Source organism: Cervus elaphus, chromosome 20 (assembly GCF_910594005.1).
Source record: "Cervus elaphus chromosome 20, mCerEla1.1, whole genome shotgun sequence".
Taxonomy (NCBI): Eukaryota; Metazoa; Chordata; class Mammalia; order Artiodactyla; family Cervidae; genus Cervus; species Cervus elaphus.
The window spans coordinates 98,508,172-98,522,652 of NC_057834.1; the positions used below are offsets into that span (position 1 = coordinate 98,508,172).

The window sequence follows — 14,481 nt, forward strand, 5'->3', positions numbered from 1 at the left end:
GATATGGGTCTGGTTCCCATCATGGAGAGACATCAACTAAAGGGTAGAAAGAAGACAGGAAGGAAAGTTATTCCCAAATCAAATTATTCCCTGGTCAAGGAAGCTAGGGGGCTCAAGTTTGTGTATCAGTCTGTAGTGGGCAGTGCAGATAGTGATGAGAAGCAGGGATTTTTGTCACCCTAAATCCTAATCCTTGTTCCATCCCCCATTAACTAGCTGTGTGAACTTAAAAAAGTTGTATATTTTCTCTGAGCTTCAGCTTCATCATTTAAAAAAAAGAAAAAAAGCAACAGCATGATTCATTGGATAGAATTGTGTGATCATCTATGTAATGTGTTTATCACAGTGCTTGGCACATAATAAATGTTCAAAAAATGCTAGCTAGTAGAAAGAGATGTAGTAGAGTCTGTTTCCAGCCTTTGGTTCAGGAATAGAATGACTGCTCCAACATGAATGAGAACTGAAATGGAAAAATTACAGTCACAGTTCTATGGAGACCATGGTATCAAGGCAAGCATCCAGCAAAGCAAGGCAAAAGCCTGTATACAGAACAAGGTACACATGGGAGATCAGGTCATACAGGGTGGAAATGCAGTAACTAAAACTGGGACAGATAATCAGCTTTGAACTAGCAGCAAGTGAGACGCAGTGGAGTTGGACCAAACCTACTCACAAAGATCAAGCTGTCAGCTGGTGATAGAGAAGATGTCTAGGAAAGGCAGACAGGCAACTCATAAACATATCGAACCTGAAGTCAGTAACTCCTTATCTATCCAGAGATCATTTATTCAGTAGTCTCTTTGGCTCCATAAGTAAACAAACAAGGTTTTTGAGCATATCACAATAAATCACTGTGATATTATTTATCACAATAAATCCCACGGGAGAAATACTTATCTTTTACTCATAGGCAACTTTTCATCTCTTCATTCAGACCATGTTTACTCTTTTAAACTTTTAAAATTGAAGTATAGTTGATTGACAATGTTGTGTTAGTTTCTGATGTACAGCAAAGTGATTTATAACAGACCCTGTTTGCTCTTATCTTATATGCGATTTTAACGAACATTTGTATTTCATTTCTTAGCCCATGACAGATTTTAGGAGAAAGGGAAGACTTCCTTGGTGGGAATCCTGTCCCCAAAAAAGTACTATGCTGCTGCTGCTGCTAAGTCGCTTCAGTTGTGTCCGACTCTGTGCGACCCCATAGATGGCAACCCACCAGGCTCCCCCATCCCTGGGATTCTCCAGGCAAGAGTACTGAGTGGGTTGCCATTGCCTTCTCCAAAAGTACTATAAAATTACATAAAATATAAAGTCTTAATTCTAAAATGTGTTTTATAGTTTTAGTTTAAAGCCTTTATAAATTTGTCCCACTTAGAGTATTTGACTAAATATTATTTTGTTCCTTTGTTTAGTTTTCTATTCTGTATTAAGATAGTCCTATATCGAAAGAACAACTCAACGCAGAGCAAACTTTACAAAACAACTTCTGATCGCTAGCTGAGGACATCAGGCGCCCAGAAAAGCAGCCCACTGTCTTCGAAAGGAGGTAGGACAAAATATAAAAGATAAAAAGAGAGTCAAAAGAGCTAAGGACGGAGACCCATCCCGGGAAGGGAGTCTTAATAGAGGAAGTTTCCAAACACCAGGAAACCCTCGCACTGGCGGGTCTGGGGGAAGTTTTCGAATCTCGGAGGGCAACCTAACTGGGAGGAAAATAAATAAAACCCACAGATTACGTGCTTAAAAGCAACTCCCAGCAGAAAAGTACCCCAGACGCCCGCATCCGCCACCAGCAAATGGGGGCGGAACGGAGAGGAGCGGGCAGCATTGCTTAGGGTAAGGACCGGGCCTGAGTGCACTGAGGGCAATCGGAGGGAGCTTTTGTGAGAAACCAAATTAAACTGTGGGACAGCAAAAGAGAGAGAGAAAATTAACCGGCCAATCACACTGCCGGCCGTTCACAGAACAAAGGGTCTGAGCAAGTCCAGAGGAGCTAGCCGGCTGCAGACCAGCCCAGCCCCACCGGAGGCAGGAGGCAGGGGGGAGGGGAAAGGGGCAAACCCGGTCCCAAAGGCGGCATCCCCTACTACACTGCAAACAGGCCTCCAGTTTCTAACCAAAGACTTCCTGAGATTCTGGATGGTTGACATCCGCTGGGAGGGTCACGGCTAAACACAGGGCGCACGTGACCAGCGCGAGCTGAAACTGAGGCTGGGACCATGGAGAGGAGAAGGCGCACCGCACCTGGGGAGAGTGGGCCCGACAAGCTCCTGGCTGCCTGAGCTGCTCCGCTGGGAAGGCACAAAACGCAGGCGCAACTGAGTCAACGCTTTTGTGGAGTACCCGAAAACTGGAACCGCACACAACGCAGGACACGCTCCATATAGAGCAGCCGGGAGCCTGAGCAGCGTAGACGGGGAAAACAGTGCCCCGCCCCCCCTCCCCGCAGCACGGCTGAACTAGCGAACCTGAACAAGAGACCACCTCCGCCCGCCTGTGTCAGGGCGGAAATTAGGCACTGAAGAGACCGGCAAACAGAAGCCAAATAAACAAAGGGAACCGCTTCAGAAGGGACCGGTGCAACAGATTAAAATCCCTCTAGAAAACACCGACTACACCGGAAGGGGCCTATAGATATCGAGAAGCGTAAGCTGGAACGAGGAGCTATCTGAAACTGAGCCGAACCCACACTGACCGCAACAGCTCCAGAGAAATTCCTAGATATATTTTTACCTTTTTTTTTTAATTATAAAAAATTTTTTTTCTTTTCTTTTTTCTCTTTTGTTTTCTTTTAAAATTCTCTATTACTCCCGCATTACTCCTTAACTTTCATTTTCATATATTTTTATCATTTTTTTAATTAGGAAAAAAAATTTTTTTTGGTTTTTTTTCTTTTTCTCTTATTTTCTTTTAAAGTCCTCTATTACTCCTCTACTACTCCTTAATTTTCATTTCACTAAAACCTTGCAAAAAAAAAAAAGAAGCCCTATTTTTAAACCAAACTTCATATATATTTCTAAAATTTTCTGTGTTTTTGTTTTTAATATTGTATTTTTAAGAGTCTAACCTCTACTCTAGATTTTTAATCTTTGTTTTTCAGTATGTGATATAAATTTTGGGCATTTAAGAATCCAATATTCAGTTCCCATTTTTACTCAGGAGTGTGTTGATTACTCTCTCCCACTTTTGACTCTCCATTTTCTACCTCAGAACATCTCTATTTCCTCCTTTCCCCTTCTCTTCACGATCCAATTCTGTGAATCTTTGTGGGTGTCTGGGCTATGGAGAACACTTTGGGAACAGATAACTGCGTAGATCTGTCTCTCTCCTCGTGAGTCCCCCTTTTTCTCCTCCTGCTCATCTCTATCTCCCTCCTCCCTCTCCTCTTTTTCATGTAACTCTGTGAACCTCTCTGGGTGTCCCTCACAGCAGAGAATCTTTTCACCATTAACCTAGAAGTTTTATTATCAGTGCTGTATAGTTGGAGAAGTCTTGAGACTACTGGAAGAATAAAACTGAAATCCAGAGGCAGGAGACTTAAGCCCAAAACCTGAGAACACCAGAAAACTCCTGACTACACAGAACATTAAGTAATAAGAGACCATCCAAAAGCCTTCATACCTACACTGAAACCAACCACCACCCAAGAGCCAGTAAGTTTCAGAGCAAGACATACCATGCAAATTCTCCAGCAACACAGGAACATAGCCCTGAGTGGCAACTTACAGCCTGCCCAAAGTCACACATAACACATAGACCCATCTCAAAACTCATTACTGGGCACTCCATGGCACTCCAGAGAGAAAAAATCCAGTTCCACGCATCAGAACACCGAAGCAAGCTTCCCTAACCAGGAATCCTTGACAAGCCAATCGTCCAATCCCACCCACTGGGTGAAACCTCCACAATAAAAAAGAACCACAGACCTCCAGAATACAGAAAGCCCACTCCAGACACAGCAATCTAAACAAGATGAAAAGGCAGAGAAATACCCAACAGGTAACATGAAAAATGCCCACCAAGTCAAACAAAAGAGGAGGAGATAGGGAATCTACCTGAAAAAGAATTTAGAATAATGATAATAAAAATGATCCAAAATCTTGAAAACAAAATGGAGTTCCAGATAAATAGCCTGGAGACAAAGATTGAGAAGATGCAAGAAATGTTTAATAAAGATCTAGAAGAAATAAAAGAGTCAATTAAAAATGAATAATGCAATAAATGAGATCAAAAACACTCTGGAGGGAACCAAGAGTAGAATAACGGAGGCAGAAGATAGGATAAGTGAGGTAGAAGATAAAATGGTGGAAATAAATGAAGCAGAGAGGAAAAAAGAATCAAAAGAAATGAGGACAACTCAGGGACCTCTGGGACAATGTGAAATGCCCCAACATTCAAATCATAGGAGTCCCAGAAGAAGACAAAAAGAAAGGCCATGAGAAAATACTTGAGGAGATAATAGCAGAAAACTTCCCTAAAATGGGGAAGGAAATAGCCACCCAAGTCCAAGAAACCCAGAGTCCCAAACAGGATAAACCCAAGGTGAAACACCCCAAGACACATATTAATCAAATTAACAAAGATCAAACACAAAGAACAAATAACACACAAAGGGATTCCCATAAGGATAACAGCTGATCTATCAATAGAAACCCTCTAGGCCAGAAGGGAATGGCAGGACATACTTAAAGTAATGAAAGAGAATAACCTACAACCTAGATTACTGTACCCAACAAGGATCTCATTCAGATATGAAGGAGAACTCAAAAGCTTTACAGACAAGCAAAAGCTGAGAGAATTCAGCACCACCAAACCAGCTCTTCAACAAATGCTAAAGGATCTTCTCTAGACAGGAAACACAGAAAGGTTGTATAAACGTGAACCCAAAACAACAAAGTAAATGGCAACAGGGCCATACCTATCAATAATTACCTTAAATGTAAATGTGTTGAATGCCCCAACCAAAAGACAAAGATTGGCTGAATGGATACAAAAACAAGACCCCTATATATGCTGTCTACAAGAGACCCACCTCAAAACAAGAGACACATACAGACTAAAAGTGAAGGGCTGGAAAAAAATATTTCATGCAAACGGAGACCAAAAGAAAGCAGGAGTCGCAATACTCATATCAGATAAAATAGACTTTCAAATAAAGGATGTGAAAAGAGACAAAGAAGGACACTACATAATTATCAAAGGATCAATCCAAGAAGAAGATATAACAATTATAAATATATATGCACCCAACATAGGAGCACCGCAATATGTATGGCAAATGCTAACGAGTATGAAAGAGGAAATTAATAGTAACACAATAATAGTGGGATACTTTAATACCCCACTCACAACTATGGATAGATCAACTAAACAGAAAATTAACAAGGAAACACAAACTTTAAATGACACAATGGACCAGCTAGACCTAATTGATATCTATAGGACATTTCACCCCAAAACAATCAATTTCACCTTTTTCTCAAGTGCACACGGAACCTTCTCCAGAATAGGTCACATCCTGGGCCATAAATCTAGTCTTGGTAAATTCAAAAAAATTGAAATCATTCCAGTCACCTTTTCTGACCACAGTGCAGTAAGATTAGATCTCAATTACAGGAAAAAAATTGTTAAAAATCCAAACATATGGAGGCTAAATAACACGTTTCTGAATAACCAACAAATCATAGAAGAAATCAAAAAAGAAATCAAAATATGCATAGAAATGAATGAAAATGAAAACACAACAACCCAAAACCTATGGGACACTGTAAAAGCAGTGCTAAGGGGAAGGTTCATAGTATTACAGGCTTACCTCAAGAAACAAGAAAAAAGTCAAATAAATAATCTAACTCTACACCTAAAGCAACTACAGAAGGAAGAAATGAAGAACCCCAGGGTTAGTAGAAGGAAGGAAATCTTAAAAGTTAGGGCAGAAATAAATGCAAAAGAAACTAAAGAGACCATAGCAAAAATAACAAAGCTAAAAGCTGGTTTTTTGAAAAAATAAACAAAATTGACAAACCATTAGCAAGACTCATTAAGAAACAAAGGGAGAAGAACCAAATTAACAAAATTAGAAATGAAAATAGATCACAACAGACAACACTGAAATACAAAGGATCATAAGGGACTACTACCAGCAGCTCTATGCCAATAAAATGGACAACTTGGATGAAATGGACAAATTCTTAGAAAAGTATAACTTTCCAAAACTGAACCAGGAAGAAATAGAAGATCTTAACAGACCCATCACAAGCAAGGAAATCGAAACTGTAATCAGAAATCTTCCAGCAAACAAAAGCCCAGGACCAGATGGCTTCACAGCTGAATTCTACCAAAAATTTAGAGACGAGCTAACACCTATCTTACTCAAACTCTTCCAGAAAATTGCAGATGAAGGTAAGCTTCCAAACTCATTCTATGAGGCCACCATCACCCTAATTCCAAAACCAGACAAAGATGCCACAAAAAAAGAAAACTACAGGCCAATATCACTGATGAACATAGATGCAAAAATCCTTAACAAAATTGTAGCAAACAGAATCCAACAACATATTAAAAAACATCATACACCATGACCAAGTGGGCTTTATCCCAGGAATGCAAGGATTCTTTAATATCCACAAATCAATCGATGTAATACACCACATTAACAAATTGAAAGATAAAAACCATATGATTATCTCAATAGATGCAGAAAAAGCCTTTGATAAAATTCAACACCCATTTATGATTAAAACTCTCCAGAAAGCAGGAATAGAAGGAACATACCTCAACATAATAAAAGCTATATATGACAAACCCACAGCAAGCATTACCCTCAATGGTGAAAAATTGCAAGCATTTCCCCTAAAATCAGGAACAAGACAAGGGTGCCCACTCTCACCACTACTATTCAACATAGTTTTAGAAGTTTTGGCCACAGCAATCAGAGCAGAAAAAGAAGTAAAAGGAATCCAGATAGGAAAAGAAGAAGTGAAACTCTCACTGTTTGCAGATGACATGATCCTCTACATAGAAAACCCTAAAGACTCTAACAGAAAATTACTAGAGCTAATCAACTAATATAGTAAAGTTGCAGGATATAAAATTAACACACAGAAATCCCTTGCATTCCTATACACTAACAATGAGAAAACAGAAAGAGAAATTAAGGAAACAATACCATTCACCATTGCAACAAAAAGAATAAAATACTTAGGAGTATATCTACCTAAAGAAACAAAAGATCTATACATAGAAAATTATAAAACACTGATGAAAGAAATCAAAGAGGACACAAACAGATGGAGAAACATATCGTGTTCATGGATTGGAAGAATCAATATTGTCAAAATGGCTATTCTACCCAAAGCAATCTATAGATTCAATGCAACCCCTATTAAGCTACCAATGGTATTTTTCACAGAACTAGAACAAATAATTTCTCAATTTGTATGGAAATACAAAAACCTCGAATAGCCAAAGTAATCTTGAGAAAGAAGAATGGAACTGGAGGAATCAACCTGCCTGACTTCAGACTCTACTACAAAGCCACAGTCATCAAGACAGTATGGTACTGGCACAAAGACAGAAATATAGATCAATGGAACAGAGTAGAAAGCCCAGAGATAAATCCACGAACCTAAGGACACCTTATCTTCGACAAAGGAGGCAAGGATATACAATGGAAAAAAGACAACCTCTTTAACAAGTGGTGCTGGGAAAACTGGTCAACCACTTGTAAAAGACTGAAACTAGAACACTTTCTAACACCATACACAAAAATAAACTCAAAATGGATTAAAGATCTAAATGTCAGACCAGAAACTATAAAACTCCTAGAGGAGAACATAGGCAAAACACTCTCCGACATAAACCACAGCAGGATGCTCTATGACCCATCTCCCAGAATATTGGAAGTAAAAGCAAAAATAAACAAATGGGACCTAATGAAACTTAAAAGCTTTTGCACAATAAAGGAAACTATAAGCAAGGTGAAAAGACAGCCCTCAGATTGGGAGAAAATAATAGCAAATGAAGCAACAGACAAAGGATTAATCTCAAAAATATACAAGCAACTCCTGCAGCTCAATCCCAGAAAAATAAATGACCCAATCAAAAAATGGGCCAAAGAACTAAACAGACATTTCTCCAAAGAAGACATACAGATGGCTAACAAACACATGAAAAGATGCTCAACATCACTCATCATCAGAGAAATGCAAATCAAAACCACAATGAGGTACAATTATACGCCAGTCAGGATGGCTGCTATCCAAAAGTCTACCAGCAATAAATGCTGGAGAGGGTGTGGAGAAAAGGGAACCCTCTTACACTGTTGGTGGGAATGCAAACTAGTACAGCCGCTATGGAGAACAGTGTGGAGATTTCTTAAAAAACTGGAAATAGAACTGCCATATGACCCAGCAATCCCACTTCTGGGCATACACACCGAGGAAACCAGATCTGAAAGAGACACATGCACCCCAATGTTCATCGCAGCACTGTTTATAATAGCCAGGACATGGAAGCAACCTAGATGCCCATCAGCAGACGAATGGATAAGGAAGCTGTGGTACATATACACCATGGAATATTACTCAGCCATTAAAAAGAATTCATTTGAATCAGTTCTAATGAGATGGATGAAACTGGAGCCCATTATACAGAGTGAAGTAAGCCAGAAAGATAAAGAACATTACAGCATACTAACACATATATATGGAATTTAGAAAGATGGTAATGATAACCCTATATGCAAAACAGAAAAAGAGACACAGATGTACAGAACAGACTTTTGGACTCTGTGGGAGAAGGCAAGGGTGGGATGTTTCGAGAGAACAGCATCAAAACATGTATATTATCAAGGGTGAAACAGATCACCAGCCCAGGTTGGATGCATGAGACAAGTGCTCAGGCCTGGTGCACTGGGAAGACCCAGAGGGATTGGGTAGAGAGGGAGGTGGGAGGGGGGATCGGGATGGGGAATACATGTAAATCCATGGCTGATTCATGTCAATGTATGACAAGACCCACTGCGGTATTGTAAAGTAATTAGCCTCCAACTAATAAAAATAAATGAAAAAAGAAAAAAAGATTAGTCCTATAAAGAAAAGCTGTCTTGATTATTTCATACCAGGGCAAATTTCCCCAGATGTCTTGTAAACCAAGAAAGCATGGTGGATAATTTTGAGTCCCCTCATCAAAACAAATAGTATCACCCACTGGATCAAGCCAAAAAAATCAGAGGTCACTTTCTTTGCCTCATTCTAGAAGTCTAATCCGTCAGCAAGTCTTATCAGTTGTAAGTTCAAGATGTGTTCTGGATTTGTTCACACACCGCTCTTTACCTCCACCTTCATCACCCTTGTCCAAGCCACCATAGTCTCTTGCCGGGACACAGCGATGGCTCCTGACTGCCTTCCACAATAACCCAGTCATCTAAGTTAGCTTTTAAAGACAAATATACGCCAATTCTTGGACTTAACCTCTAGTGGCTTTATATCACAATAAGAGAAAAATCAAAGCTCAGTGTTCTGTTCCTGAGATCTAAGATATGATTAGCCTTTCCTTGCCGGTTCACCTACCCCCCTCCAGTTACACTGTCCTTCTCTCTGTTCCTTGAACACTCCAAGATCACATCCGTCTGAGACCCCTTGCACTTGCCCTTCTCTCTTCCTGGAATACTCATGTCTCACACATCTTTGCAGACATCAGCTCAAATGTCATCTCCTTCCAGAAGTCCTCTCTGATTACTTAGTCCAAAGTAGCCACCAGTCATTCTATTTCTTCCCCCTGTCTGAATATTTTGCCTTGTATTTAACACAGTGAGATATTTCTGGGTGGAGGAAGCTGACAACAACGAGAATCTGCAGGAGATATGCAAGGCAGAGACCCTGGTGCAGGCCCGGAAGAGAAAGCGGACGAGTATCGAGAACTGAGTGAGAGGCAACCTGGAGAGCATGTTCCTGCAGTGCCCGAAGCCCACCCTGCAGCAAATTAGCCACATCGCCCAGCAGCTCGGGCTGGAGAAGGACGTAGTCCGAGTGTGGTTCTGCAACCGTCACCAGAAGGGCAAACGATCAAGCAGTGACTACTCCCAACAAGAGGATTTTGAGGCTGCTGGGTCTCCTTTTGCAGGGCGACCCGTATACTTTCCTCTAGTGCCAGAGCCCCATTTTGGTACCCCAGGCTACGGGGGGCCCTCACTTCACTATGCTGTACTCTTCGGTCCCATTCCTTGAGGGTGAGGCCTTTCCCTCGGTGTCTGTCACTGCTCTTGGCTCTCCTAGGCATTCAAACTGAGGTGCCTGCTTACCCCAGGAATGGGGGGGCAGAGGAAGGGGAGAGCTAGGGAGAGAACCCTGGAGTTTGTGCCAGGGCTTTGGGATTAAGTTTTTCATTCACTAAGAAAGGAATTGGGAACACAATGGGTGTAGGGGCAGGGAGTTTGGGGAAACTGGTTGGAGGGAAGGTGAAGTTCAATGATGCTCTTGACTTTAACCCCCACATCACTCATCACTTTGTTCTTAAATAAAGAAGCCTGGGACCTAAAAAAAAATGTTTTTGAGAGAGATGAATCTGGATAGCACATGCAGGACAGATCAGAGGGTAAAAGACAAAGGGGCCAGTTAGATACCTATTTGTCTAGATGTGGAGTGCTGGAGCCTGAATCAGTGGTTGTGAGAGGAACAGATGCAAGGACTATGGTGATGGAAGAACTAACAGGGTTGGAGGCTGATTAATTTGTGGAGAGAGCTACAAGGGTGGACCTCTGGGAGTTCAAAATCTTGGCAACAATCTTCTCCCACTTATATGAAGTCTGCTTTATGTAAATGACAAGCTGCTTGATTTAATAGAGAAATATAGACTCATAAATTGATGTAGCAGAATGTTCCCTTATAATTTGATTTTCCTTACATGATAGTCATGAATATCATGCATTCCTTTAAAAGACTGGAAAGACTTATTTGATATCAATAACACATCAATCAAAAATGTTACCGTAATCATAGCTATGTACTTACTATATGAATACAATCATTTTGAATGAATTCAATCAATACCAACAGTTGAGTCTTTTTAGTCTTTTTAACACTTGGATGACTTGGTTAACTTTTTACTTTACCTGAGCTTGGTATGGTCTATTAGTTCTCTACTGCAGCTGTAACAAGTTATCACAAACCTAGAAGCTTAAACACAGTTCTGTAAGTCAGAAGTCCCACACAGGTGGGACTCTGGGCTAAAACCACCATCTAGGCAGGCTTACTTTCCTTTCTGTGAGCTCTGTAAGAGAGCTCCCCTTTCTATAGGGGAGAATACATTTCCTCGCCTTCTCCAGTTCCAGTAGGCTGCCCACATTCCACAACTTGTGGCCCCTTCCTCCATCTTCAAAGCCAGCAGTTCTGTGCCTATCTGACCCTATTTCCATGATTGACTCTCTCTCTCTCTGATCACAATTGGAAAAGGTTCTCCACCTCTAAGGACACTTGTAGTTAGACTGAACCCACCCAGAGCATCCAGCATAATTCCCCACCTCAAAGTCCTTAACTTAATCATGTGTGCAAAGGTTCTTTTGCCATGTACAGTAACATTCACACGTTCTGGCAGTTAGAGTATGGACATCTTTGGAGGCCCATTGTTCTGATATCCTCATGAGTTATTATCTATTAGAAGTAATGTTTTTAAAGTGGTGCCTATTCTCTGTTTTGAAGCTGGATTCTCCTAGTGGCTACTCAGTCACAGGAGGAAGAGAAAAATCATAAACTTGACTTAAATGATTTTATTTTCAACTTTTTAGAAATGTATTTTATTTCACTTATGCATATCCCCAACTTGTTCTAAGAGGACTTTAAGGACTCTTATGGGTCCTTAAGAATATGATGAGGATGATGGATCAGGTACTTTTGGAATGACAGTCTCCTCTATTTTTCTCTTCATAAAAACCGTCCTGCAAAGGTAAAACCTAGCAGTTCACAGTACATGTTCTGGAGCTAGACTGGAGCAGGGGCTGGACCCATGACCAGCACTGTCAAATTCCCTACTTCTGTGACTTAGCCTCCTCCATAAAATGAATTATTCCTTTGACCAGTGTTTATTGAGCTCTTACTATAAGCCATCCTAATTCTAGCCACTGGGGACTCAGCCAGAATACACATGGACATTGTCATTGGTTATTAAGAAATTCAGACACTCTCAGCCCCAACTTCATGTCTGTCTCGGTCTCTACCCCAGGACCCTCTGGACTTCCCACAATCTAACAACTAAAAGGATGAAGCTTGGCAGAGTAGGGGCCCTGCAGACGCCTGCCCCAGTGCTTCTACCTGCATCTGTCCCTGTGGGGGTGAAATCATTAATGGCGCTTTCATAATGACCTCTGGGTTCAACAGTGGGAAAGAAATGGAAAAAAATGCCTTTATGATCCTGATAGAGGAGACAGACAATAAGTAAGGCACATAAGTGTATGGAAGGATGGATGGATGGGTAGGTGGATGAATGGATGGACAGATGAATGGATAGATAGATTGAGACAGACAGATTTTTCAGGGTAATAAGTGCAATGGAGAGAAATGTAGCAGGCAAGGAGGAGAGAGAATGTCAACTTGAAAATGTGACAAGAGAAGTCTCACTGAGAAGAAGACATTGGAGAAAGGACCCGAGGAAGGTCAGGGAACAGGGCGTGTGGGCACATGGGGAGGAAGAGAGAGAGCAGAGTGACAACTTTCAGGGAAGAGCATATCTGGCCTGGCCTGGGCACCGTGAGGAGCATAAGTGAGCCTGGAGTGAAGGGAGATGAGGAAACAATGCTAGGGCCTGCCTCAGAGAATAGTTGCAAGGATTACATGGATTATATTTAATTACTTAATTGAATGACCCTAGTCCTAACCCTTGGAGAAGGCAATGGCAACCCACTCCAGTACTCTTGCCTGGGAAATCCCATGGACAGAGGAGTCTGGTAGGCTACAGTCCATGGGGCTGAGAAGAGTTGGACACGACTGAGCGACTTCAGTTTCACTTTTCACTTTCATGCACTGGAGAAGGAAATGGCAACCCACTCCAGTGTTCTTGCCTGGAGAATCCCAGGGATGGGAGCCTGGTGGGCTGCCGTCTATGGGGTCGCACAGAGTCAGACACGACTGACGTGACTTAGCAGCAATCCTAACCCTTAAAGCAAGGGCTGGCATATGGTTTTAAATTTTATATATATATAAATGTATATATATATATATGCTACTACTGCTGCTAAGTCACTTCAGTCGTGTCTGACTCTGTCTGATCCCATAGATGTCAGCCCACCAGGCTCCCCTATCCCTGGGACTATCCAGGCAAGAACACTGGAGTGGGTTGCCATGTGTAAATATATATAAACCTATTATTTTTACCATTATTTTAGAAGTATGTCTTATGAATAAAGTCAAAATGTCCCCCCCACCCCCGACCAGGGCTATAAATTCATCCCCCAAAACACCCTTTTAGAATGTTTCAGTACCTCGGGGTTTCCACTGGGACCTGCATGTCCTCACTCCTGCATGAGCCCATATCTCTGGAGATATCCAGATTTGGGGTGACAGGGATCCTTTCGCACCCAGCACCTACAACATCAGATCTTGAATGCTCTTCCTCCAAGGAATGATTTCATGATAATTTAGAAATTCAGAGTTTGAGTGAGAATCCTTATTACCCTCCATATATTGCCTTGGAGATTGAAGGTAAAGCTACATCTTCTACCATTCTCCTTTGCAGTTCTTATCTTTCCTTCTTCCCTAAATATCCTGCCCACCACTCTGTGCTTACCCAGGGGTTTTAGAGCTTTCCCTAGAGCTTTTTCTAGGCTGTGCTCAGCACAGTCCACTAGAATCCTCCCAATCAGCAGTACCTTTTCCATGATAAGTGTGGTGGCCCTTATTTCAGTCACTAAGCAGCTCCATTTCTAGGGGAAGGTATTCAATCTGCGATATGGGGTGCCCAAAGCATTGTAACATCTCTACTGAATCCCACAACACACACACAAACACACACACACTACTAGGATGTCCTGTCCCACAAGTTCAGAGCATAAATATGGTCATATCACCTTTCTTTTGTATTTGAATACTCAAACACCCTCATGCCCTATTAGCAAGAAGTGATATCTTGGGACATCCTCAACTCTAACTAGTCCAGTGATCTCCTAAGAGCTTACACAATGCACCAGCGTTCAGACCTGCCCCTCCACACCAAGTTGAAACAAGTGGATGGATGAGCCTAGAGCTGCCATGTCATCTCCCCAGTGTCACCATGGAGACTGGTTCTGCCCATTCCTTCCCATGCTTGTCCCCTTATTTTTACTCTGAAATTACAGGTCTTTCCAATGACACCCTTGTTCTCAGGAATTCTCCCCTATATTCTTTTCACTGTGCTAGGATAGCTGACCCAGAAGAGCTATTTTTATGAGCGATGCACTATGTAAGACCTAGCCCTGGGTCACAAACTTTAAGATCTTAGTCCCAGAAC

General features: G+C 41.5%; 1 pseudogene; it reads left to right on the forward strand.

Moving 5' to 3' along the window:
- The window catches only part of LOC122676784, a 30,653-nt pseudogene extending 20,360 nt beyond the window's left edge, over window positions 1-10,293 (forward strand).
- The last annotated feature ends 4,188 nt before the right edge of the window (window positions 10,294-14,481 follow it).